Here is a 6,184-nt window from a genome sequence, read left to right as displayed (position 1 = left end):
AAAGGAAAAAGTCACACATGTTCAAGAGGCACAGAGAACCCCAAACAAGAAGAACCCAAACAGACCCACGCCCAGACACATCATAATTAAAATGCCAAAAATTAAAGACAAAGAGAGAATCTTAAAGGCAGCAAGAGAAAAGAAAACTGTTACCTACAAAGGAGTTCCCATAAGGCTGACACCCGATTTCTCATCATAAACTCTATAGGCCAGAAGGGAATAGCATGAAGTACTCAAGGTAATGGAAAGGAAGGATCTGAGACCAAGATTACTATATCCAGCAAGGTTATCATTCAAAATAGATGGTCAAATAAAGAGCTTCCCAGACAAAAAAAGGCTAAAGGAGTTAATCACCACCAAGCCAGCATTATAAGAACATGATGAAACATGTCGAAGTGCTGTGATGAAGCCTAAAAAGAGAAAATGGATCATCTGTGTACTTTCTTTTGTTGTCATTTGTCAGTAAAATGATAACAGTAATAAAGAAGTATCACTCTAGGTGTACACATAGCCACATGAATATTTTTTGTAATTTTTAAAGTGTGAATATTACAGACTAAGTATAAAACAATAAAATATATGTAAAATAGCCCTGACCGGTTTGGCCCCGTGGATAGAGCATCAGCCTGTGGATTCAAGGGTCCCAGGTTCAATTCCAGTCAAAGGCATGTACCTTGGTTGCGGGCACATCCCCAGTAGGGAGTGTGCAGGAGGCAGCTGATCGATGTTTCTCTCTCATCGATGTTTCTAACTCTCTATCCCTCTCCCTTCCTCTCTGTAAAAACTCAATGAAATATATTTAAAAAAAATATATATATGTAAAATAAAGTATAATCACTTGTCTTACTACTAAGTCTTAAAAATAAAAAAAAATAATGTAGGTGTAATAGACTCTGTAATGGCCACAAATTTACCCTTCCCAGTATGCACACCTCTCTGCAGTGTGACTTTACTGCTGCTTGTCTCAAAAGACAGTCTATTCCCTCACCCTTTAAACCTGGACTGCCCTGGTATTCTGATACCAACTGGTGTGCTGAAATAGTATTCAACTCTAATGCTTACCATCTGGCACTACTGTCAGAATCTACAGGTTAAAGGGCATGACCTCCAACAAGGCTGCTCCACTTCAGATGCCAGCCACAAGTGGAGTCCACAGCCACCTGCACTTCTGACCAACAAGCTACAAAGATGGAGAGCTCCTATGACCACCCCCCCTCAGATTCAGTAATTCATTAGTATGACTCATGGAATTCAGGAAAGCACTATACTTATAATAACAGTTTTGTTATAAAGGATACTAGAGGCCCGGTGCACAAAAATTTGTGCACTCGGGGGGGGGGGGGGGTCCCCAGCCTGGCCTGTTCCCTCTCACAGTCTGGGACCCCTCGGGAGATAACGACGTGCTGGCTTAGGCCTGCTCCCAGGTGGCAGAGGGCAGGCCCAATCCCTAGGTGCAGCCCCTGGTCAGGCTCAGAGCAGGGCCGATTGGGGAGTTGGGGCGCCGCCCCGTCATGCACAGAGCAGGGCGGATCAGGAGGTTGCGATGCCACCCTCACTCACGCTCAGGGTAGACTGATTGGGGGGTTGGGGCACCGTCCCCTGTTACACTCAAAGCAGGGTCAATGGGGAGGTTGCGGCGCCACCCCCTGTCACGCACAGAGCAGGGCCCATCAGGGGGTTGAGGAGCTTCCCGCTGTCACTCACAGAGCAGGGCTGATAGGGGAGCTGGGACACCGCCCCCTGTCACACACAGAGCAGGGAAGATCAGGGGGTTGGGGCGCTGCACCCTGTCACACTCAGGGCAGGGCCAATGGGGAGGTTATGGCTCTACCCTGTCACACACAGAGCAAGACCCGTGGAGGGGGATTGGGGCGCCACCCTCTATTACCCACAGAACAGGGCCGATCAGGGGGTTGGGGCGCCACCACTGTCACACTCAGGGCAGGGCCGATGGAGTGGTTATGGCTCTACCCTGTCACACACAGAGCAGGGCCCGTGGGGGCGGGGGGTTGGGGCGCCTCACCCTGTCACACACAGAGCAGGGCCGATCAGGGGGTTGGTGTGCTGCACCCTGTCACACACAGAGCCGCAGGGCGATCGGGGGATTGGAGAGCTCCCCCCCATCAGGCACAGAGCAGGGCTGATCAGGAGGTTTGGGCGCTGCCCCCTGTCACGCTGATCCCGGTGCCGGGAGCCTCGCTGCTCCGCTGATCCCGGTGCTGGCAGGCATATTACCCTTTTACTATATAGAATAGAGGCCTGGTGCACGGGTGGGGGCCGGCTGGTTTGCCCTGAAGGGTGTCCTGGATCAGGGTGGGGGTCCCCACTGGGGTGCCTGGCCAGGCTGGCTGAGGGGCTGAGGGCTGTTTTCCCGCTGGCAGTTGACTAAAAGCTCCCAACTGCTCCTTGTTTTCTTTTTTTTTAAAATTCTGGGCCAGCTTTAGCTCTGAGGCCTCGCTGCTGAAAACATGGATACAATGTTGCGGTCCGGGGCTGACTGAAAGCCGCTTTTGTTTAGCTTCTTATTTGCAACATAGTAATAGTTGCTTAGGCCGGAAAGCAACTATTTAAGAAAGTTTGAGAGGCCGGAAAGTGAGGTGGGGAACATTGGAGTCTGCAGTTCCTGGAGGAAGCAAGCCTCCCTGCTTGTTTCAGTGCATGGCTGCCGGCCGCCATCTTGGCTGACAGTTAATTTGCATAAGGACATGCTGATTAGCCAATGGGAAGGGTAGCGGTCGTACGCCAATTACCATGTTTCTCTTTTATTAGTTTAGATATGTCAGGGCCAGCCAAATGAAGAGACACATAGGATAGATGCAGGGCTTCTATATTCTCTCTCTCTCTCTCTCTCTCATCAGGTTGTATCATCATTTTGTCACGTCAATGTATTCACTAACCAGAAAGCTTGACTGAGCTTGGGGGTCCAGAGTTTTGATTAGGGTTTCATTACACAGCCATGATCAATTGAATCATTAACTATATGATTTTTTAAAAAATTAAATCTTTATTGTTCAGATTATTACAGTTGTTCCTCTTTTTTCCCCCCATAGCTCCCCTCCACCCAGTTCCCACCCCACCCTCTGCCCTTACCCCCGCCACCCACTGTTCTCATCCATAGGTGTACAATTTTTGTCCAGTCTCTTCCCACACCCCCCACACCCCTTTCCCTCCTGAGAATAGTCAGTCCACTCCCTTTCTATGCCCCTGATTCTATTATATTCACCAGTTTATTCTGTTCATCCGATTATTTATTCACTTGATTTTTAGATTCACTTGTTGATGGATGTGTATTTGTTGTTCATAATTTGTATCTTTACCTTTTTCTTCTTCTTCCTCTTCTTAAAGAATACCTTTCAGCATTTCGTATAATACTGGTTTGGTGGTGATGAACTCCTTTAGCTTTTTCTTATCTGTGAAGCTCTTTATCTGACCTTCAATTCTGAATGATAGCTTTGCTGGGTAAAGTAATCTAGGTTGTAGGTTCTTGGTATTCATCACTTTGAATATTTCTTGCCACTCCCTTCTGGCCTGCATAGTTTCTGTTGAGAAATCAGCTGACAGTCGTATCGGTACTCCCTTGTAGGTAATTGAGTTTCTTTCTCTTGCTGCTTTTAACATTCTCTCTTTGTCTTTTGCTCTTGGCATTTTAATGATGATGTGTCTTGGTGTGGTCCTCTTTGAATTCCTTGTGTTTGGGGTTCTCTGAGCTTCCTGGACTTGTAAGTCTATTTCTTTCACCAGGTGGGGGAAGTTTTCTGTCATTATTTCTTCAAATAGGTTTTCAATATCTTGCTCTCTCTCTTCTTCTGGCACCCCCATAATTCGGATGTTGGTACGCTTGAAGTTGTCCCAGAGGCTCCTTACATTATCTTCATATTTTTGGATTCTTTTTTCTTTTTGTTTTTCCGGTTGGGTGTTTTTTGCTTCTTCGTATTTCAAATCTTTGACTTGATTCTTGTTATCCTCTAGTCTGCTGTTGGAACTCTGCATAATATCCTTTATTTCAGTCAGTGTATGCTTAATTTCTAGTTGGTCCTTTTTCATAACCTCGAGGGTCTCACTAAATTTATCAGCAGTTTCTAGAAAATTCTTGAAAAACCTTAGAAGTGTGGTTTTGAACTCTATATCCAGTAGTTTGCTTTCCTCCATTTCTGTCATTTGTGTCCTCTTTCTTTGTCTCGGCATTTTTTATGCTTCGCTGTGTCGATAGAGTGGTTTTCTGTGCTAAGTGTCCTATACGGCCCAGTGGCTCAGCCTCCCCAGTTACCTGAGGTAGACACTCTTGGTGCACCCCCTTGTGGGCTTTGTGCACAGTCTTTGTTGTAGTTAAGTCTTGATTGTTGTAGGTATCACTGGGAGGAATTGACCTCCTGGCCAATTGGCTGTGAGAATAAGCTGTGTCTGCAGTGGGAGAACTTCTGAGCTGGAGACACTCTTCTGGGGCAAGACTTGCTTCAGTGGAGCTTTGGTGCTCACTGAGTCTGCCCCCTGAGTGTGTCCCTTATGGATCTGAGGAGTTGTAATCTGGATGGTCCCACTCTGACCACTGGGTACACTGGCTCTTGGATCTCTAAGGAGGTGCTAATTTAGCCTCTGTCTGAGGCTACCCAGCAGGAGCTATGGAGAGATTCCTCTTCTTTGTTTGGTGTTTGGAGGTGCTCAGATGAGGCCCAACTGTGAAGCAATGCAAGCTGCAGTGGGGCCTTGGACCTTCTTTTGGAAGTCCTGGGTTTCTCTGATTCAGTTGCAATTTGTTAGGCAATTTTCAGGTTGCAAAGGTCCAGGCCTTTCATATGCAAAAGCCTCTTTGCACAGCTTGGGTAGTGCGGGGTCTCAGGGGATCAACAGGGCAGAGCAAGCAGCTATGGCTGCTCCCCAGTCCTATCCTAAAAGGCCCCGGGTCTCAGTGTCCCGGTAATCGCTGCAAGCACCTTTGAGAGAAAGCTGCCCTCAAGTTCTATGCCAGACAGTCCAGTTTCTCCCTATATGAGTCTGGGTTCCCAGAGACTCACCTGGAACTGGAGTTCAGAGTAGTTGGGAGCTTAAGACTCCCTCCTGATTGAAAAAGACAACCTCGTCCTCAGCCGCCAGCTCTTTCCACGTGCGCCGCGTCCTCAGTTGCCAGCCCTTTCGGTGTGCGCCTCCGTACCTCTGCACTTTACTTCCGCACCTCTTCTGAGTCTCAGTGCTTTTCTCTTTCCTTCTAGTTGCAGAATTTCCACTCAGCCAGCCTTCCTGTGGTTCTGGATGATGTCCGTTTTGTCTTTTAGTTTTATTTTTGAAGTGGTTGTGCGAGGCAGCAATTTCCGGTGTTTACCTATGCTGCCATCTTGGTTTCTCCCCTGACTATACGATTAAACTCAATGTCCAGCTCCTCTTCCCTTGCTGGAGATTGGACTCGCTCAAAGCCCCAACCCTCTAATCACACAGTTGATCTTTCTGGTGACCAACCCTATCCTGAGTCATTTTTCTCACAGCATAAACTTAAGTGTTATCCAATGGCATTTCTATTACTCAGGAAATGCCAGTGTTTTAAACTCTGTCTTCCAGGAATCAGGGGCAAAGACTAGTCAAATTCTATATCATACAAGAGCTTGTAACCAATAGAATGTGGTTAGAATGATGTTATGTGACTCTGACACGAGGCCTAAAGAAACCTTAGTTTCTACTTCATATCTTTGGAACACCGCCCTATGACTGCCATGTAAGGAAGTTGGTATAGCTTAGTAGAGGATAAGAGGCTATGTAGTCAAGAACTAAGATGCATAAGCCAATAGCAAGCACTGACTGCCCGTCACCAGAGTGGCCATCTTGGACCCTCCAGCTGAATGCAGCTTTATTAATGACCCCAGGCGAAACCAGCAGAGGAAACCTTTGTTCAACCCACAAACCTGTGAGACATAAAAAATCATTGCTGCATGAAGTCACTAAGTCTTATTTTTGTTTGTCAAGCAGCAATGGATAACTGATACTTGGGAGCCAAAAAAGGAGGTAAAACCGGAGCAGGAAGCAAGTGAGCTTTCACTCAGGTACCCTTGGGCCAAGGTTAGATGGGGTTTTCCTATCTTGATAACGAGACTTGAATTTTTAAAAAGCCTTGGCAACTCATAAGGTAGGGAGTTGGGATTAAGTCCCCTTAATAAAGTTGAGACTTCCAAAGGCTCAGAGATAGGTGGACTGAAAA

This window comes from Myotis yumanensis, unplaced genomic scaffold (assembly GCF_028538775.1).
Source record: "Myotis yumanensis isolate MYYU_CA2020_CCGP unplaced genomic scaffold, mMyoYum1.0.hap1 SCAF_1, whole genome shotgun sequence".
NCBI lineage: Eukaryota > Metazoa > Chordata > Mammalia > Chiroptera > Vespertilionidae > Myotis > Myotis yumanensis.
This window is presented reverse-complemented; position numbering follows the sequence as displayed.